Source organism: Equus quagga, chromosome 14, assembly GCF_021613505.1.
Source record: "Equus quagga isolate Etosha38 chromosome 14, UCLA_HA_Equagga_1.0, whole genome shotgun sequence".
Taxonomy (NCBI): Eukaryota; Metazoa; Chordata; class Mammalia; order Perissodactyla; family Equidae; genus Equus; species Equus quagga.
In genome coordinates, this window is record NC_060280.1 from 25,378,681 (window position 1) to 25,390,946 (window position 12,266).

Here is a 12,266-nt window from a genome sequence, read left to right on the forward strand (position 1 = left end):
ATGCCTCCTCCTAACACTTCGCGTCCCTCTCCTGTCATCTTCTTGTTGATGGGCATCTCAGGACTAGAGCACCGGCGTGACTGGATCAAGACTCCATTCTGCTCAAGGTATCTGGTGGCTGTGGTGGGGAATGAGACCATACTGGCTGTGGTGAGGGCCGAGCGAAGCCTCTATGAGCCTATGCTCCTCTTTCTATGCATGCTTTCTGTCACTGACCTTGTCCGGTCCACTTCTACGCTGCCCCGCATGCTCTGTCCCTTCTGGCTCAGAGACCATGACATCACCTTTGATGCCTGGCTGGCCCAAAAGTTCTTCACTCATAGCTTACTGCTATGGAATTGGACTTCTTTTTGGCCATGGCCATTGACCATTATGTGGCCTTTTGTCATCCACTGCACCATACCACCATTCTAACTCATGTTCACATCACTATAATGGGTATTGTTATTAGCAATTATTATTACTAATTACTATTTAATATTACTAATTATATTTACTCTTACTAATTACTATTACTAATTATTATTGGTGATTCAGGGTGTGGCGTTCTTTGCTCCACACTCTATCCTGCTCAAATTGCTGTTACATCAAAACATGAATTACTGCCCACATCTGCTGTGAGTTCATAGTTGTGGTGAAGGTGGTGTGTATGGACACCAAGGGTTATCCTCTCAGTATGGCTTCTATCATTGCCTCACGTGATGCCATTTCAGGGCTGTATCCTACAGCTTCATACTTCGTTCTGTATTCCGCCTGCCATCCCGAGAACCTAGCGTTAAGGCTTTGGACATGTGTGGATCTCATTTCTTTGTCATTTTTGTCTTTTCTTTCACAACTAGTTTTTCCATTTTCATTCACTCTTTTGGGAAAAGTGTGCATGCACATATCCATATTTTTCTTGCAAATATGTGCCTTTTGGTGCCCACTTCACTCAACCCCATTGTGTACAGAGTAAGGACCAAAAAAATTCTTGAACATGTTCTTAGGACACTAATGGTCAGAGTTTCTTGATTTTAGTTAGATCAATAAAAGCGATGGTTCAGAAACAAATGGGACTACAAAAGACAGTAAGGAAAGGAACTAGCTGTTCATCCTCCCACAAGCTGAATTGCGTTTATCACCTGAAAGGTCTTTTATTTACTAGATGTCTATAAATTCCAAAAATTTTAATTCAATGAATTATTTCTGCTTTTTCATTTATTAAATATTAGGGAACAGATTAATCTCCTCCTGTGTATCTTTCTTTTGGAGAATAATTATAAATAGAGAGTGAATAGTAAGGGAACTGGAAGAATGATAAGTAAACAATTTACAGAAGAAAATAGAGTTTTCTAGAGAACTAAATTTATGGACAGTATATACCCGGCTATTTGAAACAACTTGATCCATGTATGGGGCTATGATTTTATAGAATAGGTGGTGACTATTGTACTTGTTCTTTAGTTGAATCAAACTGGAGAATGATTGTTTATCCAGTTAAAGGAGTAGGATTAGTAATACATAGATGTTTATAATTAGTATTAAGCAATTTCTTAAAGAACAAAGAAAAAAACAAACATGAAGTAGTGTGAAGGCTCCAATTTAGCGTTATAGGTGTTCCATTTTCTAGAGAAATTTTCATAGAGGTGGACTGTGTTTCATAAGATAAACCAATATCCTGGAGTCTAATGACTGCTAAAATTAAGGTCACAAAGTCCTATTTTTGTAATTAGTTGTCACTATAGTCAAATTACTAGGTTACTATGTGCATTGTCTACCTCATTCCAGGCTTCCACATGCCTTAAGTCTGTCTCGTTCATTAGGTGACTTGGAACCCAGTATTAAGGCATAAGATCTGAAACTTCTTATTAGCAACAATGTTAAAATAGTCCTATTTATTGCCTCAGTACCAAGGACTTACTTCCTCCTTTAGTTCATTGTCATTAGTTTTCACCTGGTTATCCATTTCTCATTATTTAAAAAAAATAACCTAAAATCTGTGGACCTTTTTATCCTTTGAATCTGTAAGAATAGTGGTTTGAAACTTGTCCTCTGAACCTTTTCCCCACTCCTTGCTTATTAACCTTAGGAACTCACACCCACAGTTAAACACACAAAGATTAACATCTCCAGAATCCTCAACACTGAGTTTGTAATTCAAATATGGGGAGAATGTACAGTTGTCTATTCAAGAAGGAGAAATAGTTGGGCATCTTTTCCTTGATTTCTTAATAGATGTCTAACTGAACATGTATTCCTACCTTGGTATAATTTAGACTGCATGACATTTTTCCATGTAGTACAATCTCTTGTTGGTTAGGGAACCAGGCTTTGGAGTTAGACTGCCCAGGTTCAAGTCCAGTATTCTTTGCATGGCTATCTTTACTCCTATTTAATTCTACTTCACCTCAATTTCTGATATTTAAAAGTGAATAATAGAACCTACCTCATATAGTTGTGTTATCATTATATAGCTGTGTGATGATTAAATGAAATATGAAAGCAGATCAATATAGTGCTGCAGACAAAATACAATAAGCATTAATTGAATATGCAGACTGGAAAGGAGGTAAGATCCAAAGTAGAGGTGCAAGTATTATTTTCACACTGGAGTAAAAACACTTGTACAACTAAGTAAGAGAAGGGTGAAAAGGTTCAGAATATCACTTGCATAATCACCTTAATTTCCTAGGGAGACAATAGAAAGTGCTCAAAGTTAAAGAAGAAATGTACAAATAAGATGCACTCTGCGAAAAACGAAGTTTAACGTATTTACAGAAGCAAATAGGAAATGAAACCAGTCAAAGGACACCAGAAAGGATTTTCATGCAGCTTTAGATGTCCCACCTGAAAAGGTTTCAATTGGCATAATTCTGTAACTTTTCTTTATAACTCTCATGACCAAAGCTATTGGAAGAGAAAGATCTAACTGTGGAGAAAATAGCAGAGGATGAGCAGCCAAGAACATCAGTTGAAGCCTACCAGAAATGTATAGTCAGGTCTTTTTGTCATATGACGTAAAACAGAAGTGATGCTAATGATGCGTAAATACTAGATTTACTTTATTTTAATGCAGTTTGGCGTTATTTTGCTTTAGTATTGTATTGAATTCTTTGTATACAAGTATTAAAATTATCTCCCACCCACACCTTAATGGTGAAACTTTAACACCGCATAAAATATTCAAATGTAAGTTCTTTACGTGTAACTAAAGTCAACCTTCGGTTGCCACTGCTACTGCTGCTATAAACCAAACCTCTTACGAGTTCTTCATTATCTCTCCTGCTGTTTCCAATAGTCAATTGTAAAATATAATGGTGAGGCCATCTCAACTATATCAATTCTATTCACCATGAATCTGGATTTCCTGTATTTAATACAGGTTACCCTAATTACAATGATGTTGTTTCTGATGAAAAAGATCCAGGAGATGACTTAGTGGCTTTATTCAGTAGGTTTGGTACTTTTAAAAGGGTTTTGTGCAAATTCTCCATGGGCTGTACCAATTGACTATGAGATGGCTGCTGCCTGGGATAAAAAGGAAAACGTATTTGTTAAAGTCCCAGAGAAAACATATATTTTATTATTAGTTTAATTCCTAAGCTTATAGAACTTCCTTAAGAAGAGTAACAACATATGATTCATCTCCATATACCAAATATCTAGCCATTTGCCTGATTTTCTATTGGTCCTTCATAAAAAGTTTATTTAATTATGTTATAGAAATGAATGAAAATAAATGTAATAAATATGATTAGCTGGATTGAAATCAAATGAAAACAATATATTCTTCAGTTTTCAAAAAAGTAATGCAGTTATGTCATGGTAGGCTTGGTGTTTAGAAAAGATTAAACATATTTTTCTGTAATTCTATAGAAAATTAATAACGTTGGACAAGAAGAGCTGGAGCCTCTCACTGAATGAGTCATCTAGTCTATGATATGTGCAGTTGTAAAAGTACCACAGAAGCATGGTCCCTCGTAATGATGCACAGTTCCATCCCTGCTTTTTCCTCCTGATGGGAATTCCAGGGCTAGAAAATGTGCATATGTGGATCACTTTTCCATTTTGTGTTGTATATTGGACCACCCTATTGGGAAATATTACAATTCTTTTTGTAATTCAAACTGAACATCATCTCCATCTTCCCATGTTCTACTTCCTGGCCATTCTGTCATCTATTGACCTTGGCCTGTCCACATCCACCATTTCTAAGATGCTTGGCATCTTCTGGTCCAACCTGAGAGAAACCACTTTTGAAGCCTGCCTCATTGGGATCTTCTTCATCCACTTATGCACTAGTCAACTATTCTTGTGGTCATGGTCTATGATCGCTATCTGGTCATCTCTAACTCTCTTTGCTACACATTGGTGCTGATGAACAAGGTGGTATCAGTTATAGCATCCTCCTGAGATCCTTAGCCAGTGAAATGCTCTTCGTTCTGCTCATCCTCAGGTTACCCTTCTGTGGGCACTAAATCATCTCCCAAACTTCTTGTAAGCACATGGGCATTGCCTGCCTATCCTGTGCTAACATCAAGGTTAACATCGTCTATGGCTTGGTGTTTGACATCATAGCCATTATCATCCTATATGCAGATTCTCCATACTGTCTTCCGCCTACCTTCCAGGGATGCTCAACTGAAGTCACTCAGCACTTGTGGCTACCATGTCAGTGTCATGTTGGCTTTCTATACTCCAAAATTTTTCTCCTTCATGACCTATTGGTTTGGCCAACATTTTCCTCAATACATCCACATTCTTCTTGCCAACTTTTAAGCTGAAGAAGAATGTGGATAAGCAGATAAGAGAAAGCATCATTAGAACTCTCAGAAATAAATTATGAAATTTGATCTTCAAAGATTGCAAGGCTTGAGTAGGAGTAAATTGAACTTATTCTCTACTCTCAAAATCGCAATAACAATGTTGGGGGAAGATGGTATATTATATGCAGATTTATAGTCTTTCATTCATCTTAGAAAAATTAAACCAGAATAAACAATAGTAAATATTTAATAAAGCATAGTTCTAGCCACCCATTACAAAGTCAAAAATTATATGACAAATGAAAAAAAATCACAGGAAAAAGCACAAGAAGTTTAAAAAATGGACTAGCATAATAATAATAGTAGAAAAATAGACAAATATTGTGAACCAGTGTTTTCATAAGTTGCAAGTATTAGCTCTTTAAATTTTTATAACTACGATAACGAATAGTTACTACCTATTATTCCAATTCCATAGCTGAGGAAACTGAGACAATAATAATATTACATATTAACAATATTATTTTGGGACAAGTAGCATTTTCTTAGTTGGAATAGAATCCCTCTTATTTCTCAGCAAAGAAATATTCAACATGAACATATTAATAAACTATAGAACAAAACTAAGGACATATTTTACATGTAAATAAATACAAAACACCACTAGTAAGACACATTGGTTGCTTATATAGCATACGAATGGGAAGAAACACCCCACAACTCCATGTGATTTAAGAGTCATATTAACACTGTGAAACAGAGGTAATATGCCCACTAATGGAATCTGATATTTCTTACACCTTTCAATGTTCTGGGAGCTACATTTGGTTCTTCAGTTAATTCGCATTTTATAATAAGTAAGTAGAGATTCAGAAGTTAAGTAACTTACACATAGTCACACAACTATGATGTAACACAGAATTTTAATTGAGTTATTTAGTTTTAGGGCAGTTTCCTTACCTCTCTGCTATTATTTAATATAGAAACAGACTATGATGCAGGTGATCAAAGTTTAAGAAAACATTTAGGTGTCAACATGTTATTATACAACTTAAAATGGAATTACTTACATAAAGCAGTGAGTATAACTACTAATTCAGAAATGTGAATGAGTGATTAGAATATATATGTATATATAGTATATACGTGTACTATATATATATACTATATATATACCTCAAATATGACCAGACCATGAATAAAATAATTAGAGAAAATTAATGGATATAAAGGATGGAAAGGAAGATGAACCACACAAAAATACCAGTATGCTCAACAGACAAAATGCAAAGGTATTCCTGGCTTCCTAGATGCAAGTTTGGACAAAGACATTTCACAGTGCTTGACTCAAGCTCTCAGATGCTCTCACTCCCTGAAGACACCGACCAGGATGTCTTTCTCAGGGGAGCTACAGCCTTCGCATACAGTATTCCTCTTGAGGCACCCTGTGCGAGATGCCAGCCTGATGCTGCAAGAAGAGGCAGAATGTTGTCCTTGAGGAAGTAGCACAGGTCATATTTTATACTTGTGGGAGTCTCCCACAAAAAGGCTCATACAAGTGGGGCAGCTCGGCACAGTGGACAGTGAGGAGAGCTTCTGGATGTCACATCAGGTAGTACCACTTACAGATTTGTCACTGACGAAAGTGCCAGGCTCATTTATTCCAGCTACCCCCATAGAGCGGGAGCACCCAGACACTGTATGGTGCAGTTTCACCATAGATATGAGCCTGGGTGAGTGATCAGAGTCCAGAACCATGGACATCCCAGTGATAGTCAGTAGAGTGACCTTTTTGAAATAGTTTCTGTATCTTATTAGTTGCAAGGGCTTGGAGGTGACCTTTGCACTCTGAGCTGCAAAACAAGGATGTCAATGCTTGTTCCATTTGTGTATTAACCAGTGTTCAATGATCAGATTCTGTAAAGGTGACAATGTTTTTCACAGTTTGAGTGATAAAAAAATGAGAATTTGAGGTACATAGTCTCATTGTATTCTGATTGCGTTGAATCTAATCTACAAATTCCATGTTTCAGAATAAAACTCAAGAAATTTGTATATTTAGCTCGGAAGAAAATCGTTCCATAAATGGGTATCAGTGAAGGAGTCCTAAAACTTTCACCACTTCTTCCCTATACAATAATGTGTGCCTGGGACACTATGAAGATACTTTAAAACACAGTTCCTAATTTAATTAGATTAGAGTCTTAACTTTCACTTTAGACTGAATGGTGGGGACTCCGTTACACGGCCCCTTCTGGGATCTTATTTATGATATTAATAAGCAGTTATGTTTTATTTAGAAAAATAAACATTAGCACAAAGACTCATACCTGTGGATAATAAAAATGTCAAATTATTCCAGTTAATGTACTAGGGATCTAGTGTCAACACATTTTATTAGGCACCGCATATGCAGCACCTTATTTTATTAGCTTCTAAAGCCATACGAAGTAGATACTATGATTATCTTAGTCTCTACAGATAAATAAAATAAAGCTCAGGAAATGATTTTCTTAAGGTCATTAGTAAGGGGGAGAGTGAAGACATAAATATGTTTGCCTGAGTTGAAAGAGTTGCCCCTGAACACCAAACTACTGATTCTTAATCAGCGACAATAGGGAGATGGGTTCTGATAATGGACAGAAAGAGGTCATGGGTGAATTTGACACTGAGTGGACATCGCTTGGCAAGAACAGTCTAGTAAGTGGATCTATCTGCTAGCCAAGATCTGAAACTATGTAAATCATGAGGCTTTCAATTAAATCCGTACCTTTACAACTTTTGAGAAAGGGTGGGGCTGAGAGTACTGGTTCATCTGTAAGGCTAACATCTATCAATGGATAGTGAATGTCAGGAGTACTCTGTTGAGAACTTTTGGCACTGAACCTATCTAAGCTCAATAAAAAATAATATAATGATGTGTTCTTGGTGTCTGCTTTAAACTTTAGATGTAGGTTGTGGTTATTGCTTTATACAACAAATATCTATAATGCTGAATTAGAGCTACTATAATGAAAATATTGAAACAGATTAATGTCCCATAATGGTGGTAAAACCACAGATACAAAGGAGAGGATTGACTTTTCTTCTGGATGTGACAAGAGAAGCTTTGACCAAGGGGTTTCCAAAGACTAAACTTCTCCACATTTATGACACTCTTGGATTATAGTTTAAATCATTGAAATGTCCTTTTACATAGAAGTAATGCCTGTGAGTTTCTAATGAGGATCTACTTATCAGATGCTATCATCAGCACAATAGGAAATGGAATTGAAATATGGTCTTAGTGAAAGTCTGGTTATATTTTTTTACAATTTAATGCTAAGACATTTTCCTAGCCAAAAATAGCTCCCTCAGATTCACTTGCCTTTACTTTGTGTACTTCCCAAAAAGTCAGCATGTTTTCACTGCTCTAGTCACCAAGACCCACTCCAATCCTCAGGGTTTTCTTTCCTTCTTCCAGTCTCACCTCTTCCTCACCCTGAGACCGCCCCAAACCCCCACTAATTCTAGATATGGTGATTTATGTTCTAAACTCTCAACTTCTTTCTTCTTATTCTTAAAGAACGTATACATTTCTTTTTTGTTTTAGCATCTGACTCTAAACACTACATGGAGTCATATAGGAAGAAATTATTTTAAAAAACATGAATATTGTACTAACTGTGTAAAGTTACTTTCATAATTTTCCTGGGTCTAAAGGCTTTTAATAACTGTACAGTTTTGAATGCAAGATTATTTTTTCTTTTTACTTTATAATTACTTCCTACTTCTATATTTACTGTAGCAAAAGCACTATTGCCCAAAGGAAATTTAGTACTATGGAGAGAGACACATGTGCAAATTCTAATGGTACAACTTATGTTTATGAGTTATCTGAGACAAATTCCTTAAACTGTCTTGACCTTAGCTTTGCTTGCCTGTAAACCTAGTATGATAATACTGGCTCCCCTACAGAGTTGTTTTGAAATTTGAGTGAGAATACTTATGAAGCATTCAGTGCACTCATTGATAGACACTATTTTCTTTGATTGACCTTCTGCTTGCTTACAGAATCATCCCCATAAATTAGAAAAATAGCTATGCACATATCTGAATTTCAGAAAAATATACATCCTGAAGGCCATCTCAGTTGGCACATTCTCAGCTGATTAGGGCTCTGGCTTCCTGAATTACGTTTTGAATTTTAATAATACAGTAATGTGAAATTTGGTTGAATGAGTTGAAGAATATGTTTGAGAAATTTTAGGTGGACATAAAAACACTGTTCTACTGGCAAAATAAATGACAAATTTAAGAAATCTCTGAGGGAGTGGTAGAGCACATCCTCGGATACAATGCTGGCATGCTGTGTGACTGTGTACCCCCCGTTGAATTTGTCATTATTCAGAGTCATTTCAATCACCAATGAACGTGTTGCCGACAATCAAGAATATACCACGGTCAGCATTTGGCTTAAAAGCTGGTGAGTATGAATAAGAAGGAAAGTCTCAGGAATAAAAGCTAAATCCCATCCAACACAGAAATTATTACAGGATATTTAAAACTTCAGTAAGTTGTTTATTTTATTTCATGCTCTTTTAGTGTGATTGTAAAATATTACAATTAGGTTTTAGAAATTTTAGCTTTCTGTATTAATTGAGTGAGGTAAATTAACATTCTATTCCAGTATAATATTTTCTCTCTAAAATAAGCTCCTAAATCGAATATTTTATTAAAATAAATGATATTGTACTTTAGATTGCAAAATATTAAAGATGACACTTATTTTTACTAAATTTATATTTTACACAATTTCATTGTGGAACATTGCAAACATATACAGACTAAACTGAGGTGCATAATGCTTCCATCATTCAATTTCAACAACCATAAACATTATATTGTCTCCAGGCTCAGATTTGATTTTTAAGGCAAAATTTACATATGTTTAAATGCATGAAACTTATCTGCACATTTTTGACAAATGTGCATACTTATGCATTCTACACTCCTATAAAGAGCTGGATTTTTTTTCTATCATCTCAAAAAACCCTCTTATGTTCCTTTCTAGTCATCCCAGACCATTCTCAACCCCTGGGCAACCACTGAATAGGTATTTTCAGCACCTGTTTTCCCTGTATGCTCTAGAACTTCTTATAAATGACATTATCTGGTTGGTACTCTTTAGTAACTAGTAACAATCCATAGCTCAGTATAATGATTTTTGATGTATTTATGCTGTTGCACGTATAAGCGATCAATCCATCTTTATGGTTGAATAAAATTTCAGCATGTAAACATTCCAAAATTGATGTATCTATTCACTTGTTTATGAGTATTTGTAGTTTTTCCACTTTGGGGCAGTTTTGGATAAAGCTACTATGAACATTCTTGTACAAGTCCTTGTGTGAACATGTGCTTTCACGTCTCGAGTAAGCGTCCAGGAGTTTAATTGTTGCGGGTACTTTAGGAGAGTCTGTTGCTCCTCATCCTTGCCAAAATTTAGTCTTGTCACGCTTTGATATTTGGCCATTCTAGTGGATGTGTAGCAGCATGTCATAATAGTTTTAATGTACAGTTCCTAATGCTTAATGATTTTGAGAATTTTAATGTCATTTATATATTTTCTTTTGCCAAGTATATATATATATATATATATGTATGTATGTTCTTGACACAAATTCTTTTTCAGAAATAAGGGATTATGAATATTTTCTTCCATCTACGCCCTCTAAGTTCACTTTCTTAACAGTAAATTTTAAAATTTGATAACATACAGCAAACTACTTTTTATGGTTACTGCTTTTTGTGTTCTCTCTAAGAAGCCATTACAAGATCACCTCATTTTATGGTGCTTCACTTCATTGCATTTTGTGGATATTGCATGTTTTTACAAATTGAAGCTTTGTGACAACTCTGCATCGAATATATCTATCAGCACTATTTTTCCAACACTTTGTGTCTCTGTGTCACATTTTGGTAATGCTCACAGTATTTTATACTTTGTCATTATTATTATATTTGTTATGATGACCCATTATCAGTGATCACACAGATTATAGCTTGCTGAGGGCTCAGATAATGATTAGTATTTTCTAGACATAAAGTATTTTATTGCTTATCTATTTGTATGTGGGTGTGTGTGAGGAAGATTAGCCCTGAGCTAACATCTGTTGCCAAACCGCCTCTTTTTGCTTGAGAAAGGTTGTTGCTGAGCTAACATCTTGGCCAATATTCCTCTGTTTTATGTGGGATGCTGCCACAATGTGGCCTGATGAGGAGGGCTGGGTCTGCACCCAGGATCTGAACCTGTGAACCCGGGGCTGCTTAAGAGGAGGATGCAAATTTAACCAGTACCCCACCAAGCCAGCCCCAGAAATAAAGTATTTTTAAATTAAGGTATGTACATTGTTCTTTAGGCATAATGCTATTTCACACTTAATACAGTATAGTGTAAACACAACTTTTATATGCACTAGGAAACCAAGAAATTCATGTGACATCCTTTATTGTCATATTCGCAGTGGTCTGGAACCAAACTAGCATTATCTTTGAAGAATGCCTGTACTTTCCATTGGGTTGTAAAAATATTCTCCTTCTTTTGATTTTGTAAATGTTAGAATTTGAGCTTTTTAAAATATCGAGTCTATTTTAGAAACGTAATTAATATTTGTATGTGTTGTCAAGTTGGAATCAAGGTTCTTTTTCTCATAAGTACTTGCAGTTGCACCAGTGTCATTGGTAAAAACAACTCTGCTGTCCTCATTGAACTACTATATTAGTCACTTTATAAAATTTAAGTGAACATGCAAAATGTGTCTATTTGTTCTTTCTATTATACTTTCTTACCTATTTCTCTAATATTGTGCAAATGCCACACTATCTCGATTACTACAGTTTTATAAGTCTGAAGTCCTTTAATATAAGTCTTCTGCTTATTTTATACTTTTTTCCAATGAATTTGGGGTATTCCTATAATTATTTTAGAATAAGCTTAAATTTCTTGGCATTGGTTGTTATAAATTTATTCATCAATTTCGGAAGAATTGACATCTTAATATATTTCAGTCTTCCAAGCCAAGCATATGTTATATACTGTTTAAATTATTTCAGATCTTAATTTCTGTCATGTTTTACAATTTTAAGTGCTTATTGCTAAGAACTCCATGTTTCTGATGCCATTGTAAGTGGTATTGTGAAATTTTACAAAATCTTAATGTAAAATTTCAGTTTCCAATCATTTCCTAATAGTGTATAGAAAATTATTGATTCTTGTATCTGAGTAATTAATAAGCTAAATGGTTGCTTATGAATTCTTTGATTTTTATGTAAATGTTCATGTCACTTATGAACAGGAAAGTTTACATCTTTCATTCCAATCTTGATTTCTTCTTATTTCTTTTTTGTGACATATTGACCTCTTAGAGCCTGCAGTAAAATATTAAATATAATTGATAGTAGTTGATATTTTTGCCTTATTTTCAATCCTAGTGACAAGTCTTTCAGTATTTCATCATTCAGTATGATATTAGCTGAAGA

At 35.1% G+C, this 12,266-nt stretch overlaps 2 pseudogenes; both read left to right on the plus strand.

Annotated features, from left to right (window-relative positions):
* LOC124251969 (olfactory receptor 52K2-like) lies at positions 1-1,011 on the plus strand (annotated as a pseudogene).
* Positions 1,012-3,949: 2,938 nt separating this feature from the next.
* Positions 3,950-4,758, plus strand: LOC124251880 (olfactory receptor 52E1-like; annotated as a pseudogene).
* The last annotated feature ends 7,508 nt before the right edge of the window (positions 4,759-12,266 follow it).